Here is a 14,412-nt window from a genome sequence, read left to right as displayed (position 1 = left end):
AGCTGAGAGCTCTGACCTCCACCTCCCACACCTGACTACCCTCTGCCCTGACCCGCGGTCCCACCCAGACTCCGTAGGAGAACTGGCCCAAGGAAAACCACAAGAGGGAGGTGAATGCCAGCCTCCTTTCCCATTGAGTGCTGGGTCATCTCCCCAAGGCCTCTGCAGTCCACTTCCCAGTGAAAGAGAGCGGCCACAGAAGAAGAATCTCTCTACGGTCAATGGGACTCAGGTCCAATCCCAGCTTCACCACCTCTCAGCAGTGGAGTTTTAGATCAGGGGCCCAGCCTCAGTGTTCATATCTATAAAATAGGGATAACAATATGTATTACATAGGGTTGCTGACATGATGAAAGGTATACTGAACACTTAGTAGGCATCCAAGAAAAAGCAGCTGTTATGAATAAAAACCACCAAAGCTGCCCCAAGCCAGGGAGCTGTTTCCTTCCACCCTCTGGGATCTCTGGCCCAGCCTTGGTGCCCTGGGCTTACTCCTCCCACCCACCTCCTCCTGACTCTGCCTCTCTCTGTCACTTGAGCCTGGGAAATGATGCTGGGGCAGGGCAGGGGGCGGGGGCAGTCTGTAATGTCATGCCCCTACTCCAACAAGGCACGCGTGCCCCAGCTTGGGCCTCTTTTTCTCAGCAAAATAACAAAATGAATCAAATTACTCATCTCAACACTCCACTCACATGCACTTGGCTCAGAACTGTGGGAGAGATTCAGGGGTCTCCGGGAAGGAAGCTTTGCCCAAAGGAGGGAGGGTTAGATGGATCAAAAAGAAGCGTTATCAAATCACAGCCACATTTCTGTATTTTTTTTAATATGACGTGTTAGTGAAAATGTTAGTCACTTCAGTCGTGTCCAACTCTTTGTGACCCCATGGACTGCAGCCCGCCAGGCTCCTCTGTCCATGGGGTTTCCCAGGCAAGAATACTAGAATGAGCTGTCATGCCCTCCTCCAGGAGATCTTCCCGACCCAGACCTGGGTCTCCAGCATTTCAGGTGGATTCTTTTCTGTCTCAGCCACCTGGGAACATGAAGAGCAGGAGTTATTTTCATGATTATTTTCCTGTATTATTTTCAAAGCACAGGAGGTTGCTGGATGCGGACATTTCCTCAACCCACAAGCTCCCCCACACCCAGTACCCAGATCCCAGAGCTCTTGGAGGCAACCTGCTGGGGATTTAGGGGGCTGAACACAGGCTGGGGGTTCTGAAGACCTAGATCCCTCCCTGTTCATCCCTCCCCAGAGGCAGGGTCTGCAGCAGGTCACTTAATCTCCTGAGCCTGTTTCCACATCTGCACTGTGAGCAGAAGGCCGACCAAACTCAGGACCCCTGTGAAGAGTTAAGCTGCTCCCCGCACCACGTCCTGACCAGCAGAGGGTCCCTCAGGTCCTCGGGCTGTGGGCCTTCGCCTCTCAGATTCTCCCCTGAAGCAGCTTCGGGCCCCAGATCGCTTAAGTTCCCCAGATAGGAACGGGTCAGGAAAGAGGAGCTGGGTGTCCGGCTTCCCTCCTCCGGCGCGGCTGCGGCCGCAGGGCCTCAGGGATTCAGCCGGGATCTCGGCGGGTGCCCGCGACAGGCCGCTCCCCCGCACCCCCCACCCCCGGGGCCTTGGGGGAAGGGAAGGGGCGGGCGCCTCCCGCTCACCTTCTGACGGTGAAATGTGGCCATTTACCTTCACGCTTCAATGCCAGCCCCTAAATCACTGTCTCCGCGCCCGCGCTCAAGGTTGCTCCCCGAGCCGGCCGCCAACAAAGCCGCAGCCGCCGCCGCCCGGGACCCGGGCGCCGAGCCCCCCTCCCCCGCCCCGACCCCCGCGGCCGCGAAGACCGGGAAGGGCCCGCTCCCCGCCTGGTCCGCTGCGCCCCCGCCGCCTTCCTCTCTCCTTCCGTCTCTGTGTCTCCATTTTTTGGTCCCAAGGCCCTATCTCCGGGAAGAGGCATCCAGAGGCTCGCGGTCCAGACTCACCAAGAAACCTCCTCAAGTTCACTCCCCTATGGTAAATGGACGGAGTGAGGAACACCGGCTCTTAACTGTGTAGCTGCTTTACGACCCCGGACCGCAGAGTGTTCGCTGCAGAGACGGCCTCGCGAGTGTCACTGATAACGCGGGACCGCGTGCGCTTCTCACCTGCAGCCGCAGACACTTCACCCATCTCCGCGGCTCTGCTGTGACATGGCTTCATTAGCCCTGCTCCCTTCCTTCCCCTCCGCGATCTTGCCCTCCCGGATCTTTCTTTCCTGTCCTCCGGGATCTCCATTTGTCTTCTGTGCAAAGAGACAGGGGAGGGGGGAGACGGGAGAGAGTCCAAGTCCTGGGCACACAGGACTCGGGGTGGGGGGGCTGTTTGGAAAACGGGGAGCTGTTGGCGCAGAGAATCAGGACCGTGGCGAGGTCTCCGTCCCTGTCAAGGCCTGACGTTTCCCCACCTGCCAGTCATGGGAGAGGTCAGCCCAGGGGGGAAACGCAAACGTAGGGAAAGAGCAGGGGGAAGCTGATGACCTGTCCCCACCCCACCCCCGCCCCGCTTAGGCCCCGCCCTAACCCGGAAGTGAGGCGCTGGGCACACCAGGGCTGGGGTCCTGCCCTTGTGCTCCGAGCTCTCTGTTTGCAGTGTCCATTCGCTCTGCCTCGAATCTCGCTCATTTGCACCCTTTTTCTTTTTTCTCTGTGTGGATCGGTTAGATTGGCGTCTCATCTGACTGACGGAGACTGTACTTTCTCATCAGACCAGAGGCACCCTCCCCCACCGCCAGGGCAGAGGCTGTATTCCTTCCTCGCCCCCCCCCCCACGCCCTGCATTAGATTGCTTGCTCCCCAGAATAGGGGAGCCTCCTCCATTTGCCTGAGAGCTTTCCCTTGGCAGGGGATCTGTCTCCCCATCAGATTCGGAGCTCCCCAGAATAGGGGCTTCTCTCCCCTGCCATCAGACTAAGAACTCCCCCAGGTCAAGGGAGTCTCTCCTCTCCAGACTAGGAGTCTCCATCCCTCCCACCCCACCCCTCAAGATCCTGCTGACCACAGCTGAGCTCACGTTCAAAAGCCCTGGGTCCTCCCCAGTTCTCAGGCACTGAGGCTCTAGGATGCTCTAGTCTTCAAGGATGGATTCAAACCCAGCTTCATTGTGGTTTTGTTCTGTGACCTTGAACAAGTCACATGACCTCTGGGGCGTATACTGCAAGTACTCAGGGTCTTGTGAGGCTTCAAGGAGACAGTATTTGGTGAAAGGCCCAAGGCCAGGGTCTGGCATACAGCAGGTGTTCAATAAATGCTGTCTCTCTTTCCCTCATTAAGCTGAGAAGTACATCTCAAGCCACCTCAGCCTGAGAAGACAGAGGGGAACCAGAGTTGGAAAAGAGTGCCTACAAAACACACACACACAACACACACACACATACACACACACAATCCCATCAAGCAACTGGGTAGTGGCCTCCTTCTTTAGGGGATGGGGCGGTGGCAAGGAGTTAAATGTATTAAGCAATTTACAATTAATATAGAAGTCATTCCAGAGATAGCTACTAGAAAGAGTACAACAGGGCAATTAACCCACTAATACACTAGGCTATTACATCGCTATGTCTCTTATTTTAGCCCGAGGTGATTTGAAACGCATTGGATTAAAGGATATTACAGGAGATAGCATGAAAAATAGCTTAATGTAATGAGCCATCCCGTGATGTCTGCTATTAAAGATGATTTGCAGTTGAAAACTACAACATACAGTAGTTCAGCTATTTGAGGACCGAGGGGGTGGGGGTGGGGCAGTGCTATTAACCCTTCCCTCCTTCCAGCTGCCCCTACCCCCACCAGGCCCTCCACTACCTTCATGCCAAGATTATCAAGTGCATCTTATTAGGCGACAATGGCTTCATTGGGAGATTGGAGACTGGGGCCTGGGGTTGATAAAGAACCAATAATCTGCTAATAACCTTTAAAAAATAGATTCCCCCAGGGAGCTGTACTAATGGGCTGAGGCTGGGGAGGGAGGTTGATTGGCAATCGGGTGGCTAATGTGGAAAAGGGTGGGGGGATCAGGGTTGGGGGAGGCTTCCCTGGGCAGGGCCAAGATCAACAGGAACCCCAGCCCTGGCTCCCCTGACTGAGAGGGCATGGAGGTGCATGGGTATGGACTGCTGCTTAGAAGGTGTGCCCAGGTGTACATGTGTGAATAAGTACAACACACACACAAAAAATAATTTTTCTTCTATTTAGCAGATCTTTGTATGACGCATTACAGCTTTTAAAGGGTATTTCACATGCATTAGTTCTCCGGAGTTGACAAGCATCCAGAGAGGCAAGTGGTAGTAGACCTTCAGTGGACAAAGATATGTGAATCAGAGAGAGCAAGTAACTTACCGAAAGTTAATTCAGCCAATTGTGTCATAAAACAGGGATCAACAAGAGGTTTTCTTATTTCAAAGCCTGTGCTTAAAGCCAGGCCACTTTAGCTTGAGTGTTCTACCCGCCTGCTCCAAGGTCACAAAGGTCTTCTCTTATGTTTCCCCCTTCTTCTCCTAAATGTATTTATTTGTTGCCTCTGCTAGGTCTTGCCTGCTACCTGCAGGTTTTCTCTCGTGTGGTGAGTGGGGGCTACTCTCTAGTTGTGGAGCACAGGCTCTAGGGAGGCTTGGTCGTTGTGGTGTGTGAGCTCTATAGTCATGACCCCCAGGCTTTGTTGCCCCACAGCATGTGGGATCTTCCAGGACCAGGGATCGAACCCGTGTTCCCTGCAATGGCACCGGACTACCAGGAAAGTCCTTTCTCTTACGTTTTCTTCCAGAAGTTTTATTGTTTCCACATCTTACATTGAGGTCATTGATCCATTTTGAATAAACTTCTGGGTATGATCTGAGGTAAGAGTTGATGTTCATTTCTTTCAGCTGGACCATGAGTGTGTTTGCACATTCATGTGTGTGGACAGGTGTGTCTGGACTGGAGTACACACACATGTGCTGGCTGCCACACAGAGAAAGCTGCCTAATCTGAGGGCACACACGTAGAGGCTAAAGTGGAAGCGAAAGTTGCTCAGTCATGTCCAGTGCTTTGTGACCCCATGACTGTAGCCTGCCAGTCTCCTCTGTCCATGGAACTCTCCAGGCCAGAATACTGGAGTGGGTAGCCATTCCCTTCTCCACGGGATCTTCCCAACCCAGGGATTGAACCCAGGTCTCCCGCATTGCAGGAGGATTCTTTACCAACTGAGACACCAGGGAAGCCCAAGGCAGACACATACAGAGACACGCTGAAGGTCAAGGATACATGAGCACTAGGGCAGGAGAAGGCAGCAAGTACCCCAGAGAGGCTGTGACACAGGCTTGTTTAGGGGAGCCTCGTGTGAGCATGTGCTGGCATACGGCTGTCTGTCACTGTACCTGTGTTGGTGAATGGGTGTCCCCGGGCATAGGTCAGACTATGTATATGCTCACAGCCGTGGGTGTCACTTAGCATACGTGTGTGGTCAGCATTTGTGGGCATGTCATTGTTGCGGCTGAGTCTGTGTGTGTGTATGTGTCTATGTGTGTGTGTGTGTGTGTGTATGAGGTTGTTGGCATGTCTGGCACTGTGTGTCTGTGTGTGCACCCCGTTGTGCGTATGTGTTGTTGTGTGTGTGTGTGTGTCTGTGCATGCACACCACTGTGTGTGTGTGCTGGTGTGTCTGTGAAAGCATCATCGTGCCTGTGTGCTGGTGTGTCTACGTGCACCATTGTGTGTGTGTGCTGGTGTGTCTATGTGCACACACCATTGTGCATGTGTGCTGGCGTGTCTGTGTGAAAGCATTATTGTACATGTGTGCTGGTGTGTCTGTATGCATGCATCATCGTGCATGTGTGCTGGTGTGTCTACGTGCACTATTGTGCGTGTGTGCTGGTGTGTCTGTGTGTGCACACCATTGTGCACGTGTGCTGGTGTGTCTGTGGGCATGCACCATTGTGCGTGCGTGCTGCTGTGTCTGTGGGCATGCACCATTGTACACGTGTGCTGGTGTGTCTGTGTGTGCACACCATTGTGCCTGTGCGCTGGTGTGTCTGCATGCACCATTGTGCATGTGTGCTGCTGTGTCTGTGTGCACACACCATTGTGTGTTCATACTGCTGTGTCTGTGTGTGCACACCATTGTGTATGCATGCTGCTGTGTCTGTGGGCACGCATCATTGTGTGTTCATGCTGCTGTGTTTGTGTGTGCACACCATTGTGCATGTGTGCTGGTGTGTCTGTGTGAGCACACCATTGTGTGTGCGTGCTGCTGTGTCTGTGGGCATGCACCATTGTGCATGTGTGTTAGTGTGTCTGCATGCACCATTGCACATGTGTGCTAGTGTGTCTGTGGGCATGCACCATTGTGCATGTGTGCTGGTGTGTCTGCACACACCATTGTGCACATGTGCTGGTGTGTCTGTGTGTGCACACCATTGTGCGTACATGTTGCTGTGTCTGTGTGCGCACACCATTGTGTGTGTGTGCTGCTGTGTCTATGGCCATGCACCATTGTGTGTGCATGCTGCTGTGTCTGTGGGCATGCACCATTGTACACGTGTGCTGGTGTGTCTGTATGCATGCATCATCATGCATGTGTGCTGGTGTGTCTACGTGCACTATTGCGCGTGTGTGCTGGTGTGTCTGTGTGTGCACACCATTTTGCATGTGTGCTGGTGTGTCTGTGGGCATGCACCATTGTGTGTGTGTGTTAGTGTGTCCGTGCATGCACACCATTGTGCATGTGTGCTGCTGTGTCTGTGGGCATGCACCATTGTGCGTGTGTGCTGGTGTGTCTTTGTGCGCACACCATTGTGTGTGCATGCTGCTGTGTCTGTGGGCACACACCATTGTGTGTGTGTGCTGGTGTGTCTGCACACACCATTGTGCACATGTGCTGGTGTGTCTGTGTGCGCACACCATTGTGTGTGCATGCTGCTGTGTCTGTGGGCATGCACCATTGTACACGTGTGCTGGTGTGTCTGTGTGTGTACACCATTGTGTGTTCATACTGCTGTGTCTGTGGGCACGCATCATTGTGTGTTCATGCTGCTGTGTTTGTGTGTGCACACCATTGTGCATGTGTGCTGGTGTGTCTGTGTGTGCACACCATTGTGTGTTCATGCTGCTGTGTCTGTGTGAGCACACCATTGTGTGTGCGTGCTGCTGTGTCTGTGGGCACGCATCATTGTGTGTTCATGCTGCTGTGTCTGTGTGAGCACACCATTGTGTGTGCGTGCTGCTGTGTCTGTGGGCATGCACCACTGTGCGTGTGTGCTGGTACCACTGTCTGTGTGTGCATGTCACTGTGCCCATGTGTTGCTATCTGCAAGTCCCCTGGCGCTGCCACCTCCAACAGCTGCAGGGCCAGCCGGGAACAGCCCCCATGCCCCCTCCCTGCTGTCTTTTATCATCATTTGCCACGAAAGGGAGCCCAGGAGGACGGTGATAAATAAGGGCCACTTAAAATATGAGACGACCACTCTGACTTTGGGGAATATTTCTTCTGTGGAGCAGCTGGTGCCGCCTCTGTCCTTGTGGAAAGGGGTCCCAGGGGCGGCAGCCCCTGCCCGGCTTCCTCAAGCCCCCTCCTCTCTACTCCCTCCCTGGCCCCTGCCCTTCCGGCTCTGGTCTTGGAGGGTTTGGGAGGGTTTGGGAGGCCTGGGAAGGGGAGTGGAGGCGACGCACCGAGGCCAGTGCCGTCAAGTCAGGAGGCCCTCAGCTTGCCCCTCCTCGATGCTCTGTGGAAGACTGGGTGTCAGGTGAGAAGGGGTGGGGAGTACGCAACCTCCATCTTGTGGGGTTCCCCTTCGAACTCCCTTTCCTTTCTAAATTCAAGTGAGGGGACAATTGAGGGGCTCCACAGAGCTGAGACACGTGGAGAAGCACATGTGGACACATACCCAGTCACATGATTTTCAGCACCTACTATGTGCCAAGCCCGAAGAGAAAGACACGATAGACACAGGTCTCGTGCAGAGAGAACCATGAACACACACACCGTATTTGCCACGTAAAGACACAAGCAGGTGTGCAGGAAGACTTGTATGTAAGACTTGTTCTGGGAAGACATGAGTTCTAGGAAGAGGAGGAGGAGAAAAACTCGAAGAAGCCCAGAGAAGGAAAGAAATATTTAAAAACACAAAAATATGGATGTAAAGCAAGAACAACTGCACCAGGATAGAGGTAGCCCCTAGCGGGGAGGGAGAGGCGGGGCTGGGGTAGAGGACTGCCCTGTATGGGAGTGCAGGTTTTGACTGCCCAAAGGGCAGGCAACAGCTAAAATCCAGTCTTTGCTCTACTGACCAAGCCACACCCTGCTATGAGGCCGTGGTTCACAGAGAGCACCCTCCACCAGTCGCCCACAGGAAGGCTGTACCCTCTGGAAGGCTGGGCCCTCCCAGAGCAGTCAGTTCAGTTCAGTTCAGTTCAGTCGCTCAGTCGTGTCCGATTCTTTGCGACCCCATGAACTGCAGCACGCCAGGCCTCCCTGTCCATCACCAACTCCCGGAGTTCACTCAGATTCACGTCCATCCAGTCAGTGATGCCATCCAGCCATCTCATCCTCTGTCATCCCCTTCTCCTCCTGCCCCCAATCCCTCCCAGCATCAGAGTCTTTTCCAATGACTCAACTCTTCGCATGAGGTGGCCAAAGTACTGGAGTTTCAGCTTCAGCATCATTCCTTCCAAAGAAATCCCAGGACTGATCTCCTTCAGAATGGACTGGTTGGATCTCCTTGCAGTCCAAGGGACTCTCAAGAGTCTTCTCCAACACCACAGTTCAAAAGCATCAATTCTTCGGTGCTCAGCTTTCTTCACAGTCCAACTCTCACATCCATACATGACTACTGGAAAAACCATAGCCTTGACTAGACAGACCTTTGTTGGCAAAGTAATGTCTCTACTTTTAAGTATGCTATCTAGGTTGGTCATAATTTTTCTTCCAAGGATTTTCCTAATTCTTACAGAGATGCCTCTTGGACCAGCCAGGCCCTGAGAGGTGGGGCTCCTTCAGCTATGTCTAGGAGACATCATTTGCTTAAAAAAAAAAAAAAGACAGACCTCCCTGGTGGTCCAGTGGTTTAGAGTCCACCCTCTAATGTGATGGAGAAGGCGATGGCACCCCACTCCAGTACTCTTGCCTGGAAAATCCCGTGGACAGAGGAGCCTGGTAGGCTGTGGTCCATGGGGTCGCAAAGAGTCGGACACGACTGAGTGACTTCCCTTTCACTTTTCACTTTCATGCATTGGAGAAGGAAATGGCAACCCACTCCAGTGTTCTTGCCTGGAGAATCGCAGGGATGGGGGAGCCTGGTGGGCTGCCGTCTATGGGGTCACACAGAGTCGGACACGACTGAAGCGACTTAGCAGCAGTAGCAGCAGCAGCTCTAACGTGAGGGACATGGGTTCAACCCCTGGTGGGGGAGCTGGGATCCCACATAACTCGGGGCAACTAAGCCCACGGCCACAACTACTGAGCCCACGAGTCCCAACCAAAGAGAGGCACGTAAACTGCAACAGAAGATCTTGCATGCCATAGCGAGGGCCTGGCATGGCCAAATAAATAAAAAGAAGCTTAGAAGATTAATTTTAAAACAACAAAAAGGTGAAGAAAAGTAGGAAGTGAGACAGAGGAGAAAAAGGAAAAGAAAGAGGGAAAGAAGGGAAGGAAGAAAGAAGAGGAAGAAGAGGGGCATCAAACCACAGAGCTTTTCTAATCAAAGAACTTGTCACTGTCACTCTGCTAGTTGAGATACCAAGACTCATCTGGGCCTGCCAGCATCCAGGGCTGGGGGTGAGGGGTGAATTAGAACTAACAGGTCACACACACACACACACACACACACACACACACACACACTCTCCCTTGCCCACCCTGTCTCCCTTCTCAGACTATGCCAGGTGGCCAGGGACCTGTCATGTCTCATTTCCTTCTCCTAGACCTAGTGATGGGAGCTGTGGAGAGGTGGGGGGAACCCCCCTGAGCTGACCTTTTCTCCTTCAATTTCCCTCCCAAGCTCCTCAGCCATCAGCCATGGGTCCACTGACACCCTCAGACTCCATAACCCCCCGACAGGCACAAAGCTGTGTCACCCCCCCATCGGGGGCCGTCTGGGAGGAGACAGGGCAGGGCAGAGCTAGCTTCCTTTATCTGGGGTTTTCAATCACTGAGCTTCCCCAGGTGGGCACCCTGGAGTCTACCCAAAGCCCCCACCACCACCCAGAGCTTCAGATCTTTAATCCCCACAACACCCTCCCCCCAGCCAGTCCTCCCAAACATTCTCCAAGGCCCTGGAACACCTTTCAAGTCTGCCCCCTCTATGGAAGCGAAAGTGGAAGAGAACTGACCTTCACTGAGTACCCACTGGGGGCTAGGGACCCTGAGGCCCAACTGTGCCATTTCACAAGAACCCTTTGAGATGAGTTTTAATTCAGAATCTCCAGTTAGTAGATGAGAAAGCCTCGCAGCTTCCCCAGGAAGCAGGAAAAGCAACCCTGGTCTCTCAACTTAAATCCTGCTCTTTCCACTACAGCATCAGACTCTTTCCTGGAAATCTCTCCCTCCCTAATCTTCTCAATTTGATCATTGAGGGCCTACCCCGTGCCAGGCACCAGGCTAAACAAATTACTGCATGATCTCATTCAACCCTACACTCACTCGTAAGGAGTAGCTATTAGCATCCCCATTCCACAGATGAGGAAATCGAGGCTCAGAGCAGCTGAGTGACTTGCCCAAGGTTAAGCAGCATGGAAATGGCGGGGCCAGGACACAAACTGGATCTCCTGACACCCAGTGAACACGCTTTGCCCAGTGTGATGAAAACACGGATCCTGCCACTACTGCCGGCAGCCTAGAGCTGGCAGGAGGACTCCCAGGGCAGGCCCCTGCACTCCCCAGGGCCAGCAGAGGGGGGCGCAAGAGTCGAGGGCGGGTGCCCGGGCCTCGCAGACAAAGAGGAAGGAGGGATCAGGGTCAGCGCTAAGCATCCTCTATCTTCGCAGGCGCGCCGGCCCCATCGTCCCCACAAGTGCCCTCAGACTGCAGAGCCAGAGCCTCATCTGGCCCTCAGAATATATGGCCACAGAGTAATGTGACGGCAGGGGGTGGAGAGGCGGGAGGCGGGGGTGGAGGGGCAAATGAAGAAGGAGCCACACAGCCCCCAGAAGAAAACTTAATAGTCTGGGGGCTCCCTTGGGTCCTTCTCATTAAAAAAAAAAAAAATCTCTATTTAAATGCAAATTTGTGCCGGAGCTGGGATGGGTTGGCGGGAGGCAGAGAAGTATCCAGACGCTGATACAGACCCGCCATTGAACCTTCTCCCCAAGCTCACCTCGCAGTCTGGGGCCCTGTGCCCAGAAGTTAGCTTCATCCCCAAAGATCACACCCTCCCCACTTCCCAGGGAAGCCTGGTTCAGCTTAACCCCTCACCACCTCGCTGTCTCTCTTTATGTCACACACACACACACACACACACACACACTCCCTCTAAGCTATAAATAGAAATATGTGGAGCACAAGGAATTATACCCGGTATCTTATAATAACATATAATGGAATATAATCTACAAAAAAAATCTGAAATCACTATGCTGTGCTCCTGAAACTAAACAGTACTTATCAATTATACTTCAGTTAAAAAAAGAAAGAAAGAAATGTGACATTGGAGGAAGGGTGGCAAGCTGTAAACCTAGATTACAGTTTTCTCCCTAAATCCAGGAAGGTGGGGATCCTTACCCTATATCCCTCCTCCACACACCTTCCTCCAAGAAAAGAACTTCAGTTTGAAAAGAAGCAGCAGAACTTATACATTTGTATCTACTTCTGGCCCAACTCTCTATATCTCCTGTGCGGTGCTGTGCTGAGGTGCCGAGTCCTGTCCAATTCTGCAACACCATGGACTGTAACCCACCAGGCTCCTCTGTCCTTGGGGATTCTCCTGGCAAGAATACTGCAGCGGGTTGCCATGCCCTCCGCCAGAGGATCTTTCCAACCCAAGGATCAAACCAGCATCTTCTGCATCTCCTGCACTGCAGGTGGATTCTTTACCAACAGAGCCACCCCGGAAAGCTAAGAATACTGGAGAGGGTAGCCTATCCCTTCTCAGGGGGATCTTCCCTACCCAGGAATCAAAGGGGGATCTCCTGCATTGCATCTCCTCTTTACCATCTGAGCTACCAGGGAAGCCCCTATGTCTCCTACCCCTCCCCAAACTAGAAAACTTTGAATCCCTCTCTCTCTGTCTCTCTTTCTCTCTCTCTCTCACAAACAAACAAACAAACACACACACACACACACACACTCCAGGTTTCCAACTAGACAACAGAAGAGAAACCCAGACCTCAAATTCAATTCTTGTGGGAAACACAGTCACAGGGTGGGGGATGGAGGTTGGCAGCTGGGACCCCCACCTACCCAGCACCCACACCCTGGCCCTGTCCCCCTCCCACAGAGAGGAAGATCCTTTTGCTCCCCCAGCATCAGCAAACCCTTCATCCTGAGCTCCATCCCCACCCCCACCTCTCTTAAGCCCATTACCTCCGGGGATAATTATGTGGGTGATTCGCTGGCCCTGGAGGGCTCTTCAGCAGTAGGCATTAACTCCGGATGAGAGGAGGGTTGCCCCTGACTACCACCCTACTCTCCCCTCTTCCTCCCCACTAACCAATGAGGGTGTTAATTTAGGGGGAGATAAGGAGATGCTATGTAACTCCATCTAGAACACGTTTACCTGCCCCCAAACTTTTTTCACTTCCATTTCTGGCTTTATCAGGGGAAACTGAGTCAAGAGCCTAATCCCAAAATAGACACAGGGGTAGAGATTCCCCCACACTGCCTGCGGGCCCTGCCTCCTCCTTCCTGCTTCTCCCCTCTGCCGCCCCACCAAGCCCCCCACCCAGGCAGGTCTTTTCTGCTCCACGTTGGCTAGGATGAGCTGTCCTTGCCGGATGCTGCATGGAGGCGGCACAGGGAAAGGAGGTTTGGGATTGCGGTGGGGCATCCAGGAGACCCTTCGCAGCCAGACCCAAATTTCAGGCTTGTCTGCTCATACCGTTGACAGTCAGCTGTTGAGAAGAGAGGACAGCCAAGGTCAGTTCAGAAAGAAAGTGAAAGTGTTAGTCACTCAGTCGTGTCCAACTCTTTGCGACTCCATGGACTGTAGCCTGCCAGTCTCCACTGTCCATGGGATTCTCCAGGCAAGAATCCTGGAGTGGGTAGCCATGCCCTCCTCCAGGGGATCTCCCTGACCCAGGGATCAAACCCGGCATTGCTTATACCTCCTGCATTGGCAGGCGTGTTCTTCACCATCTGAGCCACCAGGGAAGCCCAGGGTCAGTTCACCCACTGCCTATTTCCCGCGCTATGGCCCACACCAGGCTCCCCTCTGGACACCACGGGGCTCTTGGCGTGGGAGGAAAGGCCTCTGGGACCAAGAGTGGTCGGAGCAAGTGTGGTTCCCTTGAGTGCACGAGACAGAGTAGAGGCTGGAGGTCAGGGACGGGGAGAGACCCCTCCTGGCTCCTTCTGAGAAGAAACCCTGAGCGAGAGAGAAGCGAACAACTGTGAGGAGAGGAGGGTTCACGGGCAGCTGGGGCTCGGAGATCCTCTGCTGAGACAGAGAAGGGCCCAGAGTGGGAACGGCATTGCCTTCTGTCACAGCATCACAGCTGGGAGGAGAAGGCGGGAACCTGGGCTCTTGATTCTGAAGCCACAGGCTGACTTCAATTTGATGGAAGAGTTTTTTGGTTTAAGATTTTTTATGTGGACCATTTTTTTTTAAGTCTTTATTGAATTGGTTACAATAGTGCTTTTGTTGTTTATGTCCTGATTTTTAGGTCTGGCGGCATATGGGATCTTAGCTCTCTGAGCAGGGGTCAAACCTGCACCCCCTGCATTGGAAAGCGAAGTCTTAGCCACTGGGCCACAAGGAAAGCTCTCTACGTACAGTTTGCACACCCACAAGTGCAAGAAGTGCCCAGCATGTGCAGGAGCCTGGATGTATTCGCTCACACAATTGCTCACACAATGGTGTCTGCATGTGGCAGTTTGTCTGTCTACGTCTTCATGATGTTTGTGGGCGTGAGCCTGTCTGTGCACGTGGGGCTGGGTCACACTCATGGGTGTGTGTGGAGGGCAGGGCCCAGGCCCCTCCCTGCAGGTTGGGGAGCAGCAGCCTCCGCCGCCCCACCAGCAGGGGTCCCTGTGCCCAGAGCTCCTCCCAGAGCTGCTCCCCGGGAGCTGGCTGGGCCTGGGCAGACCCCCGGCCCCAAGCTCTTCTGTCAGCTGCTTCCTGCCGGAGGACCCTCCCGGAGGAGGCCAAGCTACTGGTGCGATGGTAGAAACAATTAACTGGAAGAGACAGCTCATACCCAAAGGAAAATATTTCCAGATACGATATTACAGCCTTGGCCTCAAAAATGGGACTTT

The 14,412-nt window shown here is 53.4% G+C and overlaps 1 long non-coding RNA gene across 1 annotated transcript; it reads right to left on the bottom strand.

Annotated features, from left to right (window-relative positions):
• Window positions 1–802: 802 nt before the first annotated feature.
• LOC138414628 (uncharacterized) lies at window positions 803–2,472 on the bottom strand. Its single transcript, XR_011246933.1, has 2 exons — window positions 2,139–2,472; window positions 803–1,030 (listed from the first exon to the last, which is right to left on the bottom strand). It is a non-coding gene; the product is annotated as an uncharacterized lncRNA (long non-coding RNA).
• Between the last annotated feature and the right edge of the window lie 11,940 nt (window positions 2,473–14,412).

The sequence above is a fragment of the Ovis canadensis genome, chromosome 11 (assembly GCF_042477335.2).
Source record: "Ovis canadensis isolate MfBH-ARS-UI-01 breed Bighorn chromosome 11, ARS-UI_OviCan_v2, whole genome shotgun sequence".
NCBI classification, from domain to species: domain Eukaryota; kingdom Metazoa; phylum Chordata; class Mammalia; order Artiodactyla; family Bovidae; genus Ovis; species Ovis canadensis.
The sequence above is the reverse complement of the archived record's forward strand: the minus strand, read 5'-3'. Positions and strand labels throughout refer to the sequence as shown.